We start from the raw sequence: 25,254 nt of genomic DNA on the forward strand, positions 1-25,254 counted from the left end.
ATTGTGTAACCTTGGAACAATCAAGCAACCTCTCCAGGTCTCAATTCCTTTGTCATTAAATGAAGCATTTGAATAATATGATCTTCACAATGGCAGGGCTGTTTGTGTGTGTGTGTGTGTGTGTGTGTGTGTGTGTGTGTGTGTGTGTGTGTGATAGACAGGATGACCTGAATTCAAATTATGTCCCAGATACTTACTAGTTTGGGTCTCTAGTCATGCCATATAATCTCTCTGAGTCTCAGTTCTCTCATCTACAAAATGGAGATAATAACTGTACCTGCCTCACAAAATTGTTGTGAAGATCAAACGAAATAATATACATAAAACACTTTGCAAAACTAAAGTAGTACATAAATAATTACTAGCTTGGGAAAGCTATGAACTTAAATTAGATCATCTCAATAAAAAGCAGTGCCCATCCATGAGAGTCTGTAAGTCTTCTCCTGTGCTATACTCATGGCCCTAACAATGCCAGAGTAGTCCCTGAAATGAACCCTTCTTTCTCAGCCCTCCAGAATCTCTGTTTAGTTTGGGAGGGGGGAGATTCTGGCTAGAGAGATGGAGCAGAACTGAAATGCATACCAGAACTTTCTGTGATTATAATCAAAACAAGCCCTCATATTCCTTGAAGGCTGCTCTCATTGAAGCAATAACTTTATTTCCAGTTCTATCTGACCTGGAGAGGGGTCTTCAACCTGTATTCAGAAGAAACAGGAAGGCTGATTGGCTGATTCAGGCAGCCAGGAATGGAAGCTCTAGGAACACCCCTTCTGGTTTACCTAGGCAAGCACAGGCCACATAGCCTGTGTCTCTCTTGCAAACTGCTCTTTTCCGCTTCTCAGATAAGGAGGGAGAAATCTTTCCCCACCCTATTCCACCCAGTCCCCTTTCTAGGTATGCTTGCATACATCCACAATGACCACCCATGAAGTCCCTATGTACCTGTTCCTTGGTTATTTCCATTCTTCCCACAAACGTATGTATATTTTCACGAATACGCAACTGGGTTATGGGGAAAATGTTTGATTGCTACTTTTCTCACTCTTATTTCATTATATGCTTTTTCTTTAAGATAATTATATCCTCCGAAGAACTAATAAACTGAAGAACTAATAAAAGTAAATACATTGATGGAAACTGGACTTTTATTAGTTGTCTAGGGTGGGGTAAAACAAGTGAGACTTGAACAGGTTTCAGGGAAATCAAAAATCTTGAATTTGTTCTTGATTATCTCATTTTCCCTTTACAAATACTTTTCTGCACTCAATTTGATGTCTATCTAGATACTCCCCCTACTTCATTCTGAATTCTCCTAACTGAACATTTGCCTAGGCTAACCTCTATTTATAGAAGAAATAACTCCCTCCCTTTCTTCACCTGTTATAGTCCTATTTCTTTAAAGCTCCAATTCAGGTAACCCCCTTCAATGAAACTTTCACTGTTTTTTCCCTAACCATAGATCCTCACCTCTAGCTGAAAATGACTTCTTCAAATTTTCTGATAACACTTTACATCTTCTCTATGTTATTTTATTCTACCTTGGATCAAACTTTATGTTGATATGTTGTATCCTGTCACTAATCATTCAATTAGGAGAGTAACATTTGTCATCTTTTTACCTTCTCTAATACTTAATATACCATTTTACAAAAGGTGCTGAAGAATTGTTTTTGAAATATATTGAATTATCCTGACTGAAATGAAATTAATTGCTAAAAGTAATCATATCCTGCCAAAGTTACATTATCTAGAAGTTCTCTGTCTAAAGGAAGAAGTTAAATTAAGCATTGCTTCATTCATTCAATAAGCATTTATAGTGCCTTTCAAGGCACTATGTTAGGTGTAAGGTATAAAAAGACAAAAAGGAAAATAGTTCCTGACTTCAAGGTGCTTACACTCTATTGGGATAAAACAATGAGCAGAGAGAGTGGATTATGAGTTCGGTTGACAAATCAACTTGAAAATAGCTTGGATGAAAGAGAGTAGTCTGTGCCTTGAAAAGTAGGCTATAAAGAAACTGTGGAAGGGTTTTAAATCCTATTCCAAGGAATCTGAATTTATCCTGCTGTCAAGAAAGAGCCACCAGAGTTTTTTGATCAGAAGAGTATTACCAACTATACCCATAATAGTAGGAACATCAATTTGGCAGCTGTGTGGATGATGGATTGGACCCAGAAGAGACTTGAAATAGAAAATTTAGGCACTGCAAAGAACAGCTATTCTCTTTCAGGGAAAATTTGGATTTCTTCTTCTTCTGAAGGCAAAGAGATGGAATAGATGAGCCAGTCCATTAATTCTATGATGTTCATCCCAAGTAGCCATTAATTGCACTCAGGGGGCTTTATTGATATATTTATAAAATACATCATGAGATATAAACTATGGGATCTGGCTGAATCTGGAAAGAAGAGGTTTTTTCCCCCCACAGGATTATAGAATTTATAGTTAGAATTCATTTTACTGATGAGAAAGACACTGACCCAAGGTCACATAGTTAGTAAATAGCAATCTAGATTTGAGCCCAAGTGCTCTGACCAAAGGACATGTGCAATATTTTTTCCTGGTGCCAAACCACATCAAGGACTTTTGAACCCATTTTTAGGAATATTTGATAGGAGCATCTTACTCTCTCTCAATCTCAGAGCAGTCACTATATCTTCTGTTTCCTGTTGGTTAACTGCCTAGTAAAGAAAAGCATTTTAATTGGCTACTGAGAGGGATCTCAGTGTGCATACAAAATGATAAATCAGAAGAATTCTTACTATCTTCCCTAATAGTTTTCAAATAGGGAGAGCTACTGAGAACTACTGGGAAAGGAAACTCTACCATCCACTGTCCCAATTTCAGGATTATGTATCCAAGATTGTGCAGTACATCTTTCTTGTCTCTTTTCTTTATTCTTTACTGATTTGGGGCAAATGAATACTGAAGATAGAACAACCAGGTTACAATCTTGTAAAGGTCCTGCTGGTCAATAGAACCTTGGAGTTTTCTAAAAAACAGAGTGAGAAACAGTCTTCTAGTAGCTGTAACAGTTACATCCAGAGAGGAGCCCACCCTGAGCTGTTTGAGCTAGCCCAGCAGTGAATTGATCCAACAGCCAAAACACTGTGTCCGACTAGCAAGTGAACTATACCACACTAGGAGGTAACTTTCAAAGAGAGAAAAGGAGTCCCAGAACCAAAAAAGTAACATCCTCACAATTGGAGTGGGAAAAGGATATTTTGAGGCAATCGGTTTAAGTTTGAACTACTCTCCCCAGAGACAGAATAGTGAGAAGATGGTAGAATGCTCCCAGGTTCAGAGGTGAGAGGAATACTGTCGTAACATAACATAAAAGCCAATGTTAATTGGTTCATTGATATTGGGAGGTTGCTAACAGGTCACTTTATAATGCCTACATAGGTCCTCAGGAGCAATAATATTATAAACTTCAATCTTTCGAGGTTATTCCTTTAATCCTAAAGTGAAAAATAGCCAACCCTACCAGACTGATTGAGTTTGAAGATAGTGAATGCCAATGTTCAAACTACAAATAGAATTATAGAATAAAGAACCTTAGAGTTTGTCTCATTTAACCCTCTCAATTGAGAGGAGGTACATGAAGTCCAGGAAAGTCCAAAAAAAATGACTTTCACAAGGTCACATAGCTTTTCACTATTCAAATAGAAGGGATTTTCCCCTTCATGTTTTTTTCTCAGCCTGTACTGATTCTCTGTATATTGCTGTCTTTCTAACTCTGTCTTTCTCTGTTTTTCTATATCTCTATCTCCTCATTCACTATAACCTTATTAGGAATTAGGGAGCCCAGCTATCCACAATCCCAAGCAAGAAGTCCTCTCTTCCCATCTCAGTCCCACTGCTATTGAGCCAAAATTCCATTTGTCCAGAGGCATGAAAACCTACTTGACAGATAGAAGACAGCCTAGTGTTGTGTGAAAGGAAACCACTTTTGTTTATGCCGCCACAGAGTGTGGAGGGCAAGGGGGCTCGATTACAGGGTGATGAGCTGTGGAAGGAATGTGCCAGCCGACTGCAAAACAACTCTGCTTTTGTTTTGATTCTTGTTCCTGAAGACAGTTATGGAGGTATTTGTGCCCACACAACACACTGGACACTTCATATCTACCCACTCGGAACTGGCTCCCTGGGTCCCTGTCCTACCTTTCTGTCATTTGACTCCCACAACCCCTGCATGAATCAGCTTTGATTTTTCAAAAGCTCTGAAAACTGGCCCCACTGAGTTATGACCACTGAGGAATGTGAAAAGGATGCAAAGCCTGAAGTGGAGTTTTGCCTTGCAAAAAAAAAAAGGTAGCAGTTCTGACCTTTCTAAAATAGCAACAGACTTCCTACACACAGCACTAGGCTAACTGCCTCAGGGTCCCAATTGCTTGCCTAGCTCTTTGGATGGGACTCCAGGTATCTTTCACTAAAGCAGATTCTCCAAGTCAAGGATTTATTTTTATCTCCTACTATCATTTGTAGTCTCAAGGGAAGAAAGGAGAGAGAAGAATCAAAGAGGAGATGAGAAAGACACCAAGAAAATTGACAGGAAAGAAGAATGGGGAAGAAGGAATCAGGGTCCAGCCAAAGGGCTCTTTCTTCACACAGTCCTTTCCATCACTTCCATATCCATGTCTTCTGCTGTTTCTCCCCCACCTCTTGTCTGGAATGTAGTCCCCATCAACTCTGATCTTGAGATCCCTAACTTCCTTCCAAGTTCAGCCCCAAAATAATTTGATAATGTCCCCAGCTGCCAGTGTCTTCTTCCTCCCCCATTCCTAACTTGTTTGCTAAGTAGTGTAGATATGACACCCAACCTGAAGTCAAAAAGACTGTGCTCATAAAACAACCTCAGAAGCAAGTCTCTTAACTTCTGATTGCCTCGGTTTCCTTATCTGTAAAAGGAGGTAATAATTGCTATGAGGATCAAAAAAGATATTAATTGTAATGCACTTAACTTAGTGTCTGGCACAAAGTAAGCACTATATAAATGTTAGTTATTATTTTGTCTTCATTTTGTATGAACACATGTATACATGCTGTTTCCTCTGATAGGCTAAGTTCTTTGAGGGCCAAGATCAGTATCATCATCATTGTCTTCTATTCCTGGCACCTAGCATATACTGAGTTATTGTAGGAGCCTAGATCTAGAACCAGGATCCTTCAAGTTTCCAGAACTATGCTTTAGGAAGAACATCAGAGGTTATCTAGCCAAAAGGATCAAATGAGAAAATATGTGCAACCTGCTTTGCAAACTCTCTCTTCGGGAAATGAGTGGTGCCAGGGATAGCACTCTGGGCTTGGCATCAGGAAGGTTCATCTTCCTGAGTTCAAATCTGACCTCAAACACTGACACATTGAGACAAATCACTTAACCATTTGTCTCAATGTGTAAAATGAGCTGGAGGAGGAAATAGAAGGATCTCCAGGATCTTTGCCACGAAAACTCTAACTCCAAGTGAGGTCACAGAGAGTTGGACAGGACCAAATAACAACCAACCCTCTGGAAGGAACTTTAGTAAGGACTTAAGTTCTTAATTTTACTGAGGGCTAGGGAAGAGAATAGACTTAAAGTAATCAGCAACCTAACCATCATAGAGAAGTTTGACACCGTGACTAATCTGATGCTGGAGGTAGAAAAACCTAAATTAAACAACCTCAACACTTCAGTAAGTCTTCTTTTCCTCAACTGTAATAAGTCTATACTGTTGTGAAGACTCAAATAAGATAATGAACATACAGCACTTTATAATTAGCAAAGATCACTTGACTTTATATATAGTCAAGATTTCAAATCCAGATCTCCCTCTGACTCTCAGGTCCAGTGGTCTATTCTCCACACTATTTTCTGATCAATTTTGTAACTGAACCTCTGTTTCTTACTCCAACCCCCCTTATGGGGGGTTGGACTGAATCGGTAGTATCCCTTCTAGCACTAGGATTCTACAAAAAAGAGAAGAAAGTTCAGGGAGGGGAGATCAGGAAAGTAGATTTGAAATAATCCTGATCAAATGAGAGAATATTTGCTTAGCACAGTGCCTGGATTATAATAAATGCTTAATATACCTTTCCTTCCTTCCTTCCTTCCTTCTTTCCTTATCCTTTTCTTCTTTCCTTCCTTTCTTTCTCTTTTCCTTCCTTTCTTCTTCCCTCCCTCCCTTTCTCCTTTCCTTCTTTTCTTCATTTTTTCCTCCTCTCTGCTTTGTTTTTCCATTTCCTTCTTCCCTCCTTTTCTTCCTTTCTCCCTTCCTTCCTTCCTATTCTAAAGGTTCCTTACCTTTAGCAAAGTGCTTCCAAGACTTTTTATATTTGTTTTAAGGACATTAGGCACAAAATTGTGCAGAGCTTGACCCCAGAACTTGGTCATGAAGTAGAACCCGAGAGGCCCAGTGCCAAGAGCATCAGCCCCTCTTCTCTCAGAGTCAGTAACTCCCAGGAAGGCCAAGAGAAGATGGATCCAGACTGGAGATACAGGATTGTCTCCTACTCTCCAGGAAAGCATGAATCAAAGCACAGTCAGTTCTCCCCAAAGGTCTCTGCTGACCTTGGTGGAAATGTTAATATATGCTGGGGTGAGAAGATTGAAGAACAGGGCAGACTAGGAGAGTGACAGGGACTAGGAAGGGGTAGTTGGAAAAACCTTGCCTCTGCAAGAGGTCGGATCACTTGATTTTAGTGTACTCTTTCCCTCCCCTTTCCCTCTTCCTCTCCCTCTCCCCCACTTCCAATCATTATCTCCCTACTCCCAGAGCCTCAGTCCTAATCCACAGTGTGGTGAACAGAAGGAGGGGGGAAACTAACTGTCTCTGAAGACTTTTCCATTGAGAGGCCACGAAACTGCGTAAGTGATTTTAGGACCAAGAGTCAACCCCACCCAGTGCTCCTACTCATATATTCCTACTCTGAAAAACTTCTCTTGGCCCAAGAACCTGAAAAATAGAAGGGACAATGTTTTCTATTCAAAGTATTTCTATTTCCATTCCCTAGATACCATTATGTAAAAAAGCACCCAGAGAAAATCATTGCTCCCTTTTCTAAGTTGCTTTTGAATTATTTCCTCATTAGAGGCCTGTAGAATATGTATTAATAATGATAATAGTAACTAGTAAACATGGCAAATGAAATATCATATTACAATTATTATGGTTAGCATTTATATAACACTTCAAAGTTTGCCAAGCATACTTACAAATAAGATCTCATTCGAATCTCACAACAATTCTGAGAGGAGGTGGTGCTATTATCTCCATTTTACAGATGAATAGACTGAGGCAAATAGAGGATAAGTGACTTGCCTATGTTCACACTTCTAATAAGTGTCCAATCAAAATTCAAACTCAGGTCTTCCTGAGTCCATATTCTGTGTTCTATTTATCTATCCGTAAAATGTGTATGAATTCCCATCTCTATCTAAAGGAACAGAAAATTGAGCCTTAAGGATAGAAACTTGTTAAGGTTATGCAACAAATAAAAATCAGAACCAGGTTTCTAAATCCAGGATGTTCTCCATGATGGCAGGCAATCTTCAATATAATCAACGTCTGCAGAAGACTCTCAGTGAAGCTGTTTACAAATCACTCCCCATCTCCAATCTCCTTCACTGAATAGTATAATGGACTATCTCCAGTTGTCCTGATTCATATCTGGCATCACTTCTCTGATGTCATGGTCTTCTTCAAAAACAAAGGACAAATATCATTTAATTATCGGTCTTTACTATTTAATACATTATGGCCATGGACAACTCATTTAACTTCCCTGGGTTTCAGTTTCTTCATCTGTAAAATAAAGATGCTTAGACCTCTGAGTTCTGTCACAAATCTGGGTTCATGACTGTAGTCAGTCAATAAATATTTATCAAGGATTTACTAAATGCTAGTTACTATGCTAAGCACTGAAGTTACAAGAAAGGCAAAAGTTCTTGTTCTCACAAAGCTCACAGTTCATTGACTACAAGACAGCAACCCAGATGGCCATAAAATACTCCTGAACAGATTGGTATCCAACAGCCAACATTTTTAATTGTTCCAAAAAGATAAGAAGTTGAAAGCATCTCTTAAGAACAAGGAATTCAGGATCTTGCCCTGCTACTTTCTACGCCATAATTTTGATCTAGTGTCAGCTTTTGCATACTTTGCCAAAGGAATAAATACTGGGAAACCAGATTTCCTCTAATTTCATTTGTATGTCAGCAACTGATGGGCACCATCTGGGAGACAGGAGCAATCTAGAATACATCCAAATCTACTCCAATGAGTTAACTGTTTTACTTCTCATAAGGGAGAAGCAATCAAATAAATTAGGGGTACAGACAAGCCAAGATGCCATCATCTCAGGGTAGAAGGCATAGTGTCTTTGGGGAAAGCTACTTGATTTTCTTGGGAAACTCCCAAATATGTGTTCTTCAGGAATATTAAAATAGCTCACATTTCTAAAGTAGTTAAAGATTTACAAAGCATTTTTCTTATAACCACTCCATTGCTTTCCTGGCTCACTCCTGATTCTTCTCTGAATTTCTCCACCACCCCTACTGCCTGATACCCTTTTAGCTCCCTGTTTTATATTTTTTGTTGTCCAGTCATTTTTCAGTCAAGTTTAACTCTTTGTGATTCCTCTTTTGTAATTTACTTGACAAAGATACCAGAGTGGTTTGCCATTTTCGTCTCCAGCTCATTTGGCAGATGAGAAAACTGAGGCAAGCAGGGTTGAGTGACTTGCCCACTAGTGGATGTCTGAGATCCGATTTGAATTTAGGAAAATGAGTCTCCTTGACTTCAGGTTTGGAGCTTTATACACTGTACCACCTAGCTGTCACTTAAATATATTTAAGACATACATATCTTAAATATATTTAATCTATCCACCGTGCTAGGTGGCATAGTGGATAGAGTACTGGCCCTGAAGTCAGGAGGACCTGAGTTCATGTCTGACCTCAGACACTTAATAATTGCCTAGCTGTGTGAACTTGGGCAAGTCACTTAACCCCATTGCCTTAAATAAAATTTTAAAAAATATATTTAATCTATTGCCTTCCCCTATTTGAATGTAACTTCCTTAAGGGCATGGACTGTTTTTCTTCTTGCTTTTATTTATATTTCCAGGACTTAGTGAAGTGCTTGGCACATGGTAAATAAAATAAATGCTTTATCTATGCTTTTATCAACCAATCTATGAAGCAGCTGTAGGGTTATTAATCCCATTTTATGGATGAGAAAACTAATTTGTCAGGGTAATAGTTATTAGTATTTAGAGTCTCCAAATTGGAAGAAAATTCAGATGCTATCTAGTTTGACCCATACCCAAATGAGAATCTCCTTTACAATCTCTCCAATTAATTTATTATTTCATCTTCCTTCATCCATAGACCTTCAGGATAGCTTCAGTTGTTATATAAGTTCTCCCTCAAATCAAGCTGAAATCTGCCTCTTTGCCGCTTTCACCCATTGCCCTTAGTTCTCCCCTCTCATCCCCTCCAAGCAGAACAAGCCTGATCACTCTTCAAATCCTTGAAGGCAGCTGCCATATCTGCCCAGGTCTTCTCTTCTCTAAATAAGTCATCTCTAGACTTCAGCTTGCTCCTCTGACCCTTGAGACCAGTGCTCCATTTGCCACAGTGACCACAGAAACAAAAACATACTCTAGCACTAGACTTGTTTCTACTCATCACTTTTTTTGGTCTTCTCTCCCACACAGCAATAAATATTTCTCAGTCACCAGGGTGTGCTAGTAAATGTTTAACAACCCTTGGCTGGGGAGGAAAGAAAGTGAAGGGGAGAATGGAGAGAAAATAGGAAGAAACATTTTTTCCATCATTTCTTAAGTCAGACAATCAACAAAAACAATAAATCAAGTCCCAATTTGCATAGTTTGCCATATATCTGAGGTATAAACATTCATATTGAAAATTTAACAATTGGTAAGGACCGGCTCTAGCACATTCCTGCATTTCAGATCTATTGATATCCAGATATTAAATATGATTTGATTTATATGTTGAATATATTGAATATGATATGATTTATAGTAACCATTTCAGAAATTCTTAGAGCTAGAAAGAACTCCTCAGTTATTCTTCAGTTGTATCTGACTCTTTGTGACCCTCCCTTTGAGATTTTCTTAGTGTAGTTTTCTTCTCCAGTTCATTTTTTACAGATGAGGAAACTGAGACAAACAGAATTAAGTGACTTGCCCAGGACCGCTCAGATAATTGATGTCTAAAGCCAGATTTGAACTCAGAAAGATGAGTCTTCCTGACTCCAGGCTTGTCACTCTATCTATGCCAGAAAGAATCCTAACAATCACATAATCCAATTGCTTCATCATACTGGTTCCCAGAGAGGGATATTACTACTCTTAAATTATACAAATTATAAGTGGGATTCAAATGCCTTGAGGTGGCATCGCAGATAATAGCCCTAAGTCTAGGATGGAGAAGACCTCAGCTCAGTTTCAGCTTCAGGCACTTACTAGGTGCCTAAATCCAGGTTTAGATCCTTAACTTCTGTCTGTCCCAGTTTGCTCAATTGTAAAATTAAGATGATAACAGCACTTACCTCCAAGGCTTGTTCTGAAGAGCTAATGAGGTCATATTTGCAAAGTGCTTAGCATTGCTTGTTTCTTCCCTCTTCCCCAGCCACATTCTTTTTACTTCACTGAACCACCTCATATCTTATAGAGTTAAGGATCATGTGATTTCATATTAAGGGAAGCTCTCCTTTGAGTAAATTCCAACAACAAATGCAAATTGACATGTAGTCTTCATCTTTAAGTCAGGTTCCTAGAGCATTAAGAAGGGTAGATCAAAAGCCAGCCCTTCAGCCATCCACTATGTCGTGTTACTTCTCATTCTTTACATAGATTGTTCATTCTCTTTCCAGTCTTTTTGCCCTAGATCAGTTTTTTTCTCCAATACACCTTCCTTCACACTACTGATAATTAATTGTCTTTTTTTAAAATAGGTATATTTGTTTTCCATGCATTCATAGCTCTCTTCTCCACTGAGCAAATAAATTAAATAAAATAAAACCCTCATTATAAGAAGGTAGAGTCCAGAAAAGCAAATTCCCATGGTGCCCATATTCTAAAATATATGTCTCTCTCTCCATTTTAATTTCTTCATCTCTGTTAGGAGGTGGATGGTGTATTTCACCTTTAGTCTTCTGAACTCATGGCTAATCACCAAATTGATCAAAGTTCTAAAGTCTTTCAAATTTATTTTGCTCAATAATGTTGTGCTTCTGGCATAAATTGTTCTCTTCTCTGAATCACTTTAGATGTTCTCTCTAAAACTGTCCATCTCATCATTTCTTATAGTGATATTCCATTTTATTCATGTACCATAATTTGTTTAGCCATTCCTCAAATTAGGAGACTATGTTAGCTTTCAATTTTTGGCTACCATGAAAGAGTTACCATACATATTTTTTCATATAGATTCTCTTCCTCTTTCTTTGATCTCTTTGGGGTACAGGCTTAGTAGTAGTATAGCTGGGTCAAAGAGTAGATATGGAATTTTCCTAACATAGGTCTTCTCTGCTAAGGATTTTCTGTGAGTCCTCATTGCCTATGAAATAAAAATTCCTCAGATTAACATTCAAAGTCCTTCAAAATTTGGTTCCAACCCACTTTCCCTTCATAATTCATATTTTCTTCAATTTTAGGTAGGATAATAGACCTAGAGGCAGAGGAAACTTTAAAGATACTGTCCCCCTCACTTTACAGATTAGGAAATTAACTTGACCATTGTTTCACAGGTACAGCATGACATTATCTTGACTATTTTTGTTGTTCAGTTTTTCAGTTATCTGACTTTTCAGAACCCCACTTGGGGTTTTCTTGGCAAAGATACTGTAGTTATTTACCATTTCCTTCTCCAGATCAATTGACAAATGAGGAACTGAGTTAAAAAGAGTCACATAACTAATAAATATCTGAGGCCAGATTTGTACTCACAAAGTTGAATCATTCTAACTCCAAACTCAGAACTCTATTCACTGTGCCACCTAACTATCCTATCTTGAATATAGTAGGTACTAAATAAATGTTTGTTAAAAATGAATTTTTGTAGCAATTATTTCATGCCTACCATGTGTTTAGCCCTTTGAGAAATACAGAAAAAGTCAAAAATAGTCCCTACCTTGGAAAAGCTAAAGGACTACTTGGGAGGGCAATATAATAGGCATGAAATACCAATCCCAGATATAAAATAGTATTTAAGTTTATGTTAATTGTTCAGTACAAGATTCAACATAGAAAAGAACTTGGGGCTGAATCTGCCACCTATGGCTATACATAAGTTACTTGTTTCTAAATTTGAGTTTCTTTATCCATAAAATATGGAATCAGAGGGGAGAAAAAATAGTACTTGTCCTAGGGTGTGAGGTGACTATAATCAGAGAATATCATTCGCTTACAAATCTCTCCTTATGGTAAGCTAAAATCAGGAATGTACTGGTAAATATTTAACAATCCAGTCTCATAAAGTAAGATGCTTTTAAATTTTATCTGCATTATAAGCATTTTCTTCATTACTTTATTAGAAATAGAGAAAACATTACATCAAACCCTTGCTTTGTGGTTTGCTGATTTCTAAGATGTAGTTACTCATTAATGGAATCATTTAACAATTGACTCCATGGTCTTAGAGTGTATGGTCTAAAAAACTAGAGTTCTAAACTAATGAGATCTGTTAAAAGACCTAGTTTTTAAAAAGTTAAGATCTCCCATTACATTCAGGGTCAACTTTTTATTGGGCATTTCCAAATGGACATCCTATAAGCACTGCAAACTCAATATGTCCATTAGCTTTTCCCTCAAAATTGATACCCAGATTTGTAACCTCATTTGCCATATCTAATCAGTTTCCAAGCCTTGTCAAGGGAAAGGGAGGGAATAAGCATTCATATATCCCTTTCAATTCCATCTCCAAACTCTCCACCTCCTCTCCACTCCCACATTCACCACCCTTCTTTAGTGTCACATAAATTTTCAGGAGAACTATGACAATAGTCTCCTAATTGGTCTCCCTAACCCCAGCTGACAGCACGATATTACTAAAGTGAAGTGTCTTCTTAATGCCTCTAGGAGTTAAATTTAAGTTTCGCTGATTAAATCCGTCTGGGTTAAATGACTTGGCCAAGGTCTTCTAGCTAGTAAATGTTAAATGTCTGAGGTTGGATATGAACTCCCTTCCTCTTGACTCCAAGGCCAGTGCTTTATGCAGTGCACCATCTAGCTTCTCCAAAGTTTCTTTCTGTCTCTCTGTAGCCACCCCCTTCTCTGTGGCTCTGCTCCCTGGCTCACTTAGCTGAACAAAGAGTTTGCCCTCTCTAAAAAGGGAAATCCCTCTTCCCTTGTACATTGAATAAGCTCAGCAAATAACCTGGGCTTTCTTAGCTAATACATTTTATCATAAGTTAGTGGTTTACGCATGAAAGAATATTTAGGAAGAGAACAAAGCTTCCACAGCCTTTCTACTACTCCAAGAAGTCTTAAAGGTACAATGTAAGCATAAAGTCCAAGGAACTGACTAGCAAGCAGAGAAATTCCACTTCTCTTGGGAGAGATAAAGAGAGGAGAGAGTATGTCTTCTTCTTCCTTCCTTTCACTCCAAACTGATTCACTTATGAAGGTCCAGATCAAGCCAAAGATCACACCTGACACATCCCTATCATTCCTTTCCCCCTGATCATTATCCCCATGCCATGCCCAAATGACTCCTATGACTTCACCACAAGAACTGCAGAGCAGTGTCCTTGTGGAACTTGAAAAATGTGCAATCAAATTTATGGCAGGTAGGCCCCCACACAAAGTGATCTTGGAGAGAGCAATGTCACTAGCAATGGAAACTATAGGTATCATGGGAACCTTGTGAGTGCACAAAGAGTGAATTAAGGGAGTTAATGAATGTGTCATACTCCTTAGAAAAATTCAGCAGTGATGGAAGAGAAAGAATGAGAATCATGTTTTGAGGAAGAAGCAGGGTCAAAGGAAGGTTTTTATTTTTGTTTTTGTTCTAGGACAAATAAAAGCTAATCAGATTTTAAAGATGAAGGGCTAGTAGAGAAGGAAAGAGGTAATGGGTCATGGAAGGAAGAGAGGATTACTAAACCAAGGACCAATTGAAAGAGTTAATCCTTGTCAAAGAGGAAAGCTACCCTAGGGAAATAGGGGAGAGAATAGATAAAGACATAGATTTTTGACTTTTAGAGGAGATAAAAGAACTTATAATGGAGGACAGATGACCTCAATCTGCTATGTAAATGTTTGAGGTAAAATCATCTGCAGAAAGAGAGAGGTTGGGGTTATATTAGAGATTCAAAAAGAAGAAATTTTGGAACAGGAACTAAGGAGAATGTGATACATTAGGAATTAATGAAGACAGACAAGCATAATGAAAAGAGTGATGAATTTGAGTCAGAGGGACTAGATCTGAATTGTAGTTCTACTTTTTACTAACTGTGTCATCTTGACCTTTCTGAGCCTCAGTTTCTTCAACTGTAAAATAAAGGGGTTAGCCTAGTTGACACTGAAGTTCCCTCCCAGCTCTAACATTATGAATATCAAATACTCCCTATTGCCTCTGAGAGAAAATACAAACTCTGAAATAGCACTGCATTGGAAATCAGAGAACCAGGTTTTCAATGTGGGCTTAGCCACTCAGTATTTGTGTATCTGCAAGACTTTAATAACTTGCCTGCAGTCAAACAGATATTGAGTGATTGAGCTAGCATCTATAAAATGAGGGAGTTGGATTAGATGATCTATAAATTCCTTCCCAGCTATAAATCTATGACCATAATAAGTTTCTTATGCAGTGCTAAGGACCAAGGTGAGTTTAGACAATGGTCCGAGTCAGCACAATTTGGTGATTTCTTCCATAAGCTTTGAATTCTGTATGTATTTATAAAAGTAATAATTTAAGTGTCCCTCATTGCCCATATCCCCTTTCTCACCCTTTCTTCTCAACATTACACTCAACTCTCATCTGTGGCTCTAAGATCCTGTAAGCAGTAACACTGCTAAAAACTATCTCAACAGATGGGCTAAACCAGGTTGAGTGTAATTGATAGGTTTCAAATTTGTTAGTGAATTAGGGGGATGTCTACCCAAGCATAAGAAGATTTTCCCCTAGGCAGAATGCTCAGATGAGAACAATTTGTTCCAACAGTCACTGAAGGTGACTGAAGCAAGGGTTGTGGAATGCTTAGAGCTTGGTCAGACTTGGAAGAACATGAGGCCATTCACTGCATTCCGGGCCAACACCATTCATCCTGAGTTTTGTCCTGCCCCTGGACTTTGATGACTGATGAAGAGAAAGTGAGTCCAATGATTTTGTGCAACTCTATTTCACTTAAGTCCAATTCCTGTGCAAATCAAGACATCATCCCATGATGCGATTGGTCCTCTTCGAAAACAAAGGAAGAATAATAACATCCTTACTTACCTTCCCCCAAGTCTTGGCCCACAAAAAGAGATAGAAAAAGAGAAGAGTGGTCAAAAAAACTTTCTTTTCCTCCTACTTAGTGATCCTTGTGCTGGAATCAGTAATATAACATAATCTAAAAACACAAATCAACCTTGAAATTGAATACTATGATTTATAGAAAAACAAAAAACTTCCTCCTAGGAAGGACTTTATAAGAGAATTGTAAAAGATCTGAACAAATATTCATGATCTATTTGTAGCAGTCAAGTTCCATCTTTACCCAATTGAAACTTGCTCAGTATTATTTCTAGACATTAAAATGAACTCTGAGCACTTGAGGGAATATTTCAAAGGAATAACTACCCTTCACAAATGACTCTGAGATTCTCCCATGAAAAGGAAGAAACCCCAAACCAAAATACTATTAAAAGTATTTGAAACTATTATTCAGAGATGATTAAGATAAGAGGTTGATAATTACTCATATTCCTTCAAAGTTTACAAAACACTTTCCTTAAAACCATTTCTTGAGTTAGGGAGTGACATTTCTCTCATTTCACATATGGGAAAATTGGGCTTTTCCATCAGAGGGTTAGAATGTAAAGGTTACTTTCAATATCATAGAAATAAACAACTAGGCATTGCATCCACTTAGCATTAGTTGACCGATAGATCAAATGCTTCCTCTCTATGGTGTTCTAACCCAACAATTTGTCTTGTCTTAAAATGATTATTTGAGAGCATTTTATGCTTCTTGCTCCAAATACTTTGTTTTAGAGTCTGTCTCAGCAGTTATGCCAACGGAACTTGAATGACTTGCTCAGAGTCTTCTGGTTTATACATAGGGATTGAACCTAGGTCTGTTTACTAGGTAACCCAGTGGTGAGAGCACTGAGTCTGGAGTCAGCAAGAACTGAGTTCTGACCTCACACACCTACTAGCTGTATGACCCTAGGAAAGTCTCTTAACCTCTGTTTGTCCCAGTTTCCTCAACTATAAAATGAGGATAATAATCACACCTACCTTCAAGGGTTATTGTGAGTATCAAATGAGATAATATTTGTAAAGAACTTGCCACCTAGTAGGAACTCAATCAATGATTTTCCCCCCTTCTTCCTGGTTCCCAGTCTAGTATTCTTTCCACTACATTGCCTCTCCAGAGATGTAAGTTTATTCCTGTAAACTGACAATGAACCTTGCTTTCTGTACAGTCTGGCTTCATTTCAGTACAGGTCAAGTTCAAATGCTTAATGCCTCCTGGCCAGTTATTGGGCCTTGAGAAAGTCCAGGTGGTTCTGATTAGGTTTGGGGAGTACATGCTTTGTCCAGTTTTAGAGCCCATTTTTATTCCAAGGGTTCAACATTGCCCCCCTCTAAGGTTCAAGTTTCTTTCTTCATGGAATGCAGATTCTCATTTCAGAAAAGAAGATTTCCTGGGGGAGGGAGGGATGGGAGAGAGCAAAAAGAGAGCTTAGGAAAGGGGCCCCCAAATCCTTTCTGGACTTCACATACCTCATACAAATCAACATATTGATGAGTTCTGTAGGGAAATGAGTCAGAAACGCATAGATTATTTTTCCTTGAAACATACTGGATAGAGGAACACTCAAATTGATATAATCATAGATCCCCTAGAGTATTGAGGCACACTAGGTAGGGATGTGAGAAGCATTTATAATCTGTGGTGCCCCCATAACTTTCAAGAACAATATGGGAGCCACATAGAGCCAAGAAGCAAGCTAGTCCCATAGCTTTCTGATATTTAACCACTTCCGGGTCCAGCAAAGCCCCCACCTACCAGTGATTCCCTTCCTCTCACCCTTCCACCTCCACAAGTGACCCAGGCCAAAGGAACACACTGAAATTCCTGTGACCTACCATATGACAGGCATTCAATGACTAGGAAAGCAGGAATTGATGCTCTGATAATTAATACCAAACCCAGGGCTGTGATTGGCTCTCCCTTGTCAGAAAGCGTGAGATGAGAAAAACAACATAAGAAGACTGACATCAAAATTTCAGTAGGAAACAAACAATTACATGAGGACACACACATTCCAAATGCCACTCATAATCATCCGAACACACAACAGTACTTACAAAAAACGATAGTAACAAAATAAGATGTGGAATGTTCCTGGCTGGGAAAGAATGTTCCACTTGCAGAGGGAGGGGGGCCATGATCTTCTCCCTACTCAGAGTGAGAGATGGGGTGTGTGTGCCCAAGCATGTTTTCAGCATATGAATTACATTTGTCTCAATTGGGAATCTGCCGTCTCTTCCCTTTAGCTAAAACTACTTTTCCCAAATAGAAACATTTCCATCCACTGGGATGAAAAGAAAATAATGACTTTGGAACGAAGGAGTAGGGGAAAAGGGAGAGGGACTTCCTCTGGACTGACCCTGGGCAGCATCTAGAAAGTGCTAAGAAGTGCCCAGGCTTGAAAAGAAAGAGATTGATGGAATGTTGCTTTTACTTCCCATGATAGATAAATTGCTAAAGTTGGAGTCTTAGGGACAGAAGTCAAAAGATCATGGATTTAGAGATGTAAGGTTCTGCAGAGTCCATAGGATACATGTCCCTTCTTTTTTAGATGAAAAAACTGAGGTAATGAAAAGTTAAGTGACTTGATCAGGAACACACAGCAAGTAAATACCTAAAATGAGATTGAAACCTAAGTCATCCTGTCTGAAATCCTTAATGACCAGGGCTAGAGTAAGCCTATATAACTGATCTTTCTCTTTTTCTCTTTCTGTAGGGTGTCAACTATTCTCTTTTTTTCCTGCTGACTTGGGTTCATACATATACTTCCAAGTAGGGATCAGGATCCCAAAAGATGCAAATACTGTCCAATCTTATTAGTTTAAATCTGGTCAACCCTACTTCTGTTCAGTAGTCCACTCCAAGTATTCAATTTGGAACAATTTATTTTTTCTTACCTCTTTTCTGAAGAATTCTCACTTACTGCCTCTGGTTTTAATTGTTACATACATAGATTTAGTTGCAGATGATCAGATATTTCAAGAATATTTTGGCACCTGAGCATGAGTGCATACACAGACACACACACATCATAGTAAATTTAAATGATGTCATGTTTGGGCTGTCAAATGATAATAGATCATAGAATCATAGATTCAGAGTCAGAATGGCTCTTACAAGTCACTGAGTTCAGGCATCTCATTTTATAAATGATAAAGCAGAGGCATAGAAATTTAAATGACTTATTCAAGGTGGTACAGGTAAAAAAAAGATCTGAGGTGGGATTTGAACTCAGTTCCCCTAGTCAAGTACCATTGTACTACGCAGACGCCATTATATAGGCACAGTATCCAGTAATACTAGATAGCAGCTGTTTTGATCTTGATACCTTAAGTCTTCAATACCCTCCCAGTATTCTTAAGGTTATCTCCATCACCATCACTTCTAGCATCAAGATGGAATAAGGGAATTAAGGGATTTGCTAATCCCTTAATCCCTGAGACCTTTGTGAGCATGGAACACTTAACTTTGGGAATCATAGAATCTTGATGTTGGAAGAAACCTCAGAGGTAATCATTGGCTTTACTTTGAATGAAATGAAAGTTCAGTGACCAAAAATTTCATATTACAGATAAAGAAATTATTGAGACTTGGAACATAAAGGGATATACCCAATGCCACACAAATAGTAAGTGGAATAACTGATTTAAACTTCAGTCTTCTAGTCTCAAATCTAGAAGTCTTTCCAATAATTTGAGAAAGTCTTTTATCTAAGAGTGGGAATTCCCTCTATCATGTCTCACACAAGTGGTCTATTCAGCCTATGCCCGAAGACTTCTGGTGATGAGGAATTCTCACCTTCTCCCTCTATCTTGCTTTTCAGAGAACATGGAGGCTATCCAAATGAAAACCACATGTTGAAATTTCTACCATGGAAAAACCCTGACCCCTTCCTTTTTCCCTCCTACCTTTCTCCTCTATTCCAACCTCTTCCTGTGAAAAAGCACAACTATCTTTTTTTTTAAGCAAACACCCCCTCAGCAGAATAACTTCTTATCTAAATAATATACAGATGTCTTCAGGGCTTGGGACCTTCCTTTCCTAGAAGGCAGCTTTTTCTGGGACCCATGTACTATCTCCAATGAATGGGTCACCCATTCCTCCTAAGAGTGTCAGAACTGAAGAATCTTCAAGAAACTACATAGTGTAGTAGGAAGAGTACCAGTCTGGAAGTTAAAATCCTGATGATCATATTTATTTTCTATGTGAGTAAGTTACTTAACCACCTTGGACTTCAATGTCTTTGTAAATGGAGGGGTTGGAATAGATGATCTCTAAGCTGACTCCAGTTCAAAAATCTGTAGTCCTATGATTGTTGATTTTTTTCACTGACCCTCTTTTGTACATGTCTTCAAATCTCACAAGCTTGAAATTATCCAAATGTGAAGAGAAGTCAAGATGAAAAACTTCAATTCTGTTATCAGATGTTCAATACTTTAACTGTCAAGGTAAAACATTTAAGGAAAAGATGCCAGGTAAAAAACAATGGACCAGGTCTTCTCAGCCCTGATGACAGCATTGACAGGACAGAGAATGCATTCTCTTAACTAGAGAGGCATCTAAGTTGGACAAGAGGATCCCCTGTGCTGCTGCAAGACAGGCTGAGGAAGAAGAGGAATAAACTGCTGAGGTAGGGTTCTCTTTTAGAATCACTGAGTTGGCAGCACTTGGCTCCTCCATGAAATAATCTGGCCACAGTGCCTTGTGTGGAAGGAGGTATAAATTAGCAAGCAAAGCTGCATGGATACAGTTGCCCCAGCATGGGAACTATTCATTCTATTGCTTACCTCTATTAGTGGGGCTAGCAAGTAGTTCTCCATTGATATATCCATAATAGTCATTCCCTGGTTCTGCAATTCCCAATGAGAGATCTTAAAACCCAAAGAATTTCCAGAGACTGATATCCTATATAATGTTTGTCCTTCATTTTATGTAGAAGACCATGACATCAGGGAGGTGATGTCATGACTTGTACATGAATTGGATTTGAGTCAGAGGGGAACTGTACTAAATCACCAGTCTCACTTAATCCTCTGGAGTCATCTGATCCAGTAGCCAGATATGAATCAGAATGACTGGAGACGGCCCTGGATGAGAGACAACCAAGTTTAAGTGACTTACTCAAGATTCACACAGCTATTACATATCTGAGGTCGCATTTGAACTCAGGTCTTCCTGACTTCAGGACCACTGCACCATCTAGTTGCCTCTATATAGGGGCACAAGAATAGAATTGCCATTAAAATCAATGAGCATTCCAACATTTAGTTCCTTAAAAGAAATTGAGGGAAATATCAGAGACTTTTCCTGAAGAACATCTGAAAATAATGGGTACCTGGAACCATGATTTGAATTGATGAATTTGAATTAGTGTTTTAAGGAGGCCATAATACAAGACTCAAGAGAAGCATAAAAAGGTAAACAGGAAAGAAAAAAATCATAGAAGTCAGAAAAGTTAAACTATTTACTAGGAAAATGATACTTTTAACTCAAGAAAAGAGAAAAAAGTTAATGAGGTGAATAGCAGTTTAGAAAAGGTAGATATGATAGACCTCTGGAGAAAAATGAATGGTTATAGAAAGGAATATATATTTTTCTCAGTGGTACATGGGACCTACTCAAAAATTGACAGTATTAGGGCATAAAATCCTCACAATCAAATACAAAAATGTAGAAATATTAAATGTATCCTTTTCAGAAATAATACAATAAAATAGGATGTAGATAAGGAGCATGGGAAAATAGACTAAAAATTAATTGGAAACTAAATAATTAATCCTAAAGAATGAGTGGATCAAACAGCAAATCATAGAAACAATCAATAATTTCATCAAAGAGAATGACAATAATGAACAACATACCAAAATTTATGGAATGCAGCCAAAGCTGTACTTAGGGGAAATTCAATATCTCTTTATGCTTACATGAATAAAATAGAGGAAAAAGCAAAGCAATGAACTGGGCATGCAATTTAAAAAGCCAGATAAAGAACGAATTAAAAATCTCCAAATAAAAACCAAATTAGAAATACTGAAAACTCAAAGGAGAGTTAAAATCCAAAGAAAACTACTGAACTAGTAAATAAAAAAGAGTTGGTTTATTTAAAAAAAAAAACCCACACTATAATAGATAAACCTTTGGTTAATTTGAATTTAAGGAAAGAATGAAGAACAAATTACAAGCATGTAATTATGTTATAGTGTTAGGAGAAATAATCACAAAATTGATCTAAAATAGCAAATGATCAAGAATATCAAGGGGGTAGGGCGGCTAGGTGGCGCAGTGGATAAAGCACCGGCCTTGGAGTGACGAGTACCTGGGTTCAAATCTGGCCTCAGACACTTAATAATTACCTAGTTGGGTGGCCTTAGGCAAGCCACTTAACCCCATTTGCCTTGCAAAAAACCTAAAAAAAAAGAATATCAAGGGGGAAAAATGCAAAAAAAAGATGGCCTAGCTGTACCAGATCTAAAACTATATTATAAAGCAGCAATCATCAAAACTTTGCCACCACGTAAGATATGCATTAGTGAATGAGCAGAATAGATTAGGCACACAGGACACAGTATTATATGACTAGTTATCTGTTTGACAAACCCAAAGACTCCAGATTCTAGGAGAAGAACTCACTATTTGACAAAAACTGCTAGGAAAACTGGAAAGTGAAGTAGCAGAAACTAGGCATAGCAACATCTCACACCTATACTAAGATAAGATCAAAATAAATACAGGATGTAGACATAAAGGATGACACCATAAGCAAATTAGGAGAGCAAGGAATAGTTTACCTGTCAGATCTATGGAGAAGGGAAGAATTTATAAATGAACAAGAGACTGAGAACATTATGAATTACAAAATGGATAATTATGACTGCATTAAATTAAAAAGAATTTGCAGAAAAAACTAGTGAAGCCAAGATTAGAAGGAAAGCAGAAAATTGGAAAACAATTTTTATAGTCAGTATATCTGATAAAGACCTTGTTTCTCAAATATATAGCAAACTGAGTCAAATTTATAAAAATACAAGTTATTCCCCAGTTGATAAATTGGATAAAAGGATATAAACAGGCAGTTTTCAGATGAAGAAATTAAAGCTATCTATATTAGTCATATGAAAGAAAAAGTTCTAAATAAGTATTGTTAGAGAAATGCAAATTAAAACGACTCTGAGGTCCCATTTCACACCTGTCAGATTGACTGATGTGACAGAAAAGGAAAATGATAAATGTTGGAGAAGATGTTGGGAAATTGGGACACAAATGTATTGTAGTAAGCATGGAAATATGTTTACATGATTGCACATGTATAATCTATACCAGATTGCATACCTCCTTGGGGAGAAGGGATAAAAAGTAGGGAGGAAAAAAAGAATTTGAAGCTCAAAATTTTATAAAACTATTTTACATGTAATTGAAAAAAGTTACTATCTATCTATATATATATATATATATATATATATATATATATATATATATACATACATATTCAAATGTTGTACCCAGAAAGCGAGTCGGAGACCAAACAAAATTAAAAGTGGATTTTTTTATTTAGCCAGAGGTTTCTAGGGGTAAAAAAAACAAATCTAACAACCCCAAGAATAGAATGAGCAAGGTTTTTATAGTATTTTGAGGGACAGGGGTATCAGGAGCAAGCAGGGTACAGAAGCAGAAATAGCAGATATATTTCCTTGTCAGACTGTTGCACACATGTGACGTAGTATAGATAGGAGGCCAATAAAGAGGGTCAGGGGTCTGCTTGTGGCACAAGACAGTCAAGTACCAGGGAGACTTAGGTCGATGGAGTTTACTAATCTCACAGCTCCAACTGCACCTGGGGAGGGGGGAGGCAGTTTTAGGAGGGAGCAGGAATATTGCAGAAACAGCAAAAGAACATTAGGTGAGCCTCAGATAAAATTTATGGTATATCTCGTGACTGTCAGGGTCAACTATTTGAGCCCTGTCAGTATGTTCCCAGACTTAGAGGCATTAGCCAAGCTATTTCTGGAGAGTTTCTCAGGCCCCAGAAAAGTGTCAAGTATCCCCTTTACACAGTATTAATATTGTACTTCGGGGCGGCTAGGTGGCGTAGTGGATAAAGCACAGGCCTTGGAGTCAGGAGTACCTGGGTTCAAATCCAGTCTCAGACACTTAATAATTACCTAGCTGTGTGGCCTTGGGCAAGCCACTTAACCCCATTTGCCTTGCATAAGCCTAAAAAAAAAAATATTGTACTTCAACAAACATATGCATACACATACATAAACCTATAGATACAGATACAGATACAGATACAGATACAGATACAGATACAGATACAGATACAGATATAGATATAGATATAGATATAGATATAGATATAGATATAGATAGATATATACAAAAATGCTGAGACAACTATGGCACAGTAGATAGAATGTTGGGCCCGGAGTCAGAAGGATCTAAGTTCAAATTTGACTTCAGACTCATACTAGCAGGGTGACCTTGGGCAAATAACTTAACTTCAATTGCCTCCAAAAAATAAAATTATGTATTAAAATATACAAAATTATTATATTTCAATGATTTTATTATATTAATATATCTAATAATAATATAAAATAAACTGTTATAATACATTATATACATATCTATAAACCATTAACCAACTTGATTAAAAAGAAAGAGAAAACCAAATCTCTAGGAACAGATTATGAAAGAGAATTTAAACAATTTATTGATTTATTTAATTAAAGTTTCTAGTTTTCTTCTCCTATACTTAGGCAAAGTGTTTCTAATATTATTTTTTATTTCTCCTTCACTTGTTACAAATTCTCTTTTTTTCTTTTTTGGTACTGGTGATTTGATTTTAGTCATTTTAATCATTAACTAATAATTTATTTTAAGCTAATTTTACATATCAATTCAATGTTTCTTAGTTTTTGATTTTATTAATTTCTTCTTTAACTTTTAGCATTTATATTTTGCTATTTAATTGAGATTTTAAAATTTGTTCATTTTCTAGTATTTTTAAATGCATTCCCAATATATTGATTTGGGTTTTTTCTTTTTCATTAAAAGATTTAGAGGCATACATTTTCCTCTAAGAACTGTTTTAACAGTATGCCAAAAGCATTGGAATGTTGTCTCATTGTTGTCATTAATGTTATTAACATTTTCTATTATTTCTATGATTTGTTCTTCTACCCAAGAAACACTATTTTCTAGAACATCTTTCTTTGACTGCCACCTTCAAAAAGAGAGCTTGAATTGCCTCCCATTGGAGTCAGTCATAGTTATCTCAGTTCCAACTCATAGTCAAGTAAAGAGATCTTTTTTTTACCCCCAGTCAGGTGGTATATGGGAGACAGTCATAGAAAACTGAAGTATATATGGGGGATGTCATTAGACTGAGCACATTGCTCATGTTTATAAATACTAGGCTCTAGCTTCCCCATCACACCAAGAAATAGAGGATGGGAGGGAAGAAAACAGGACCTTGCTACTTCCTGACATTACAGTAATTTGGCCAGTGCATGTCCAATTCAAATACATTTGCCCAGATAGTGATATCCAAATATGGAGCTTTTTGCCATTTCCTTCTCCAGCTCATATATAAATAAGGAAATTGAGACAAACAGGGTGAAGTGACTGGCCCAGTATCATATGGCTTGTAAGTGTCTGAGGTCTGATAAGAATTCAGCTCTTTCTGACTTCAGAGCCAGTCTTCTATTCACTGTACCATGTAGTTGCTCTGATTGCCTTGCATCTAAGGCCATCTCCAGTCATCCTGATTCATATA

The 25,254-nt window shown here is 37.6% G+C and overlaps 1 long non-coding RNA gene across 1 annotated transcript; it reads left to right on the forward strand.

Moving 5' to 3' along the window:
• Positions 1-5,494: 5,494 nt before the first annotated feature.
• Positions 5,495-19,831, forward strand: LOC141514361 (uncharacterized). Its single transcript, XR_012476012.1, has 3 exons — positions 5,495-5,675; positions 6,756-6,847; positions 19,300-19,831. It is a non-coding gene; the product is annotated as an uncharacterized LOC141514361 (long non-coding RNA).
• The last annotated feature ends 5,423 nt before the right edge of the window (positions 19,832-25,254 follow it).

The sequence above is a fragment of the Macrotis lagotis genome, chromosome 1, assembly GCF_037893015.1.
Source record: "Macrotis lagotis isolate mMagLag1 chromosome 1, bilby.v1.9.chrom.fasta, whole genome shotgun sequence".
NCBI lineage: Eukaryota > Metazoa > Chordata > Mammalia > Peramelemorphia > Peramelidae > Macrotis > Macrotis lagotis.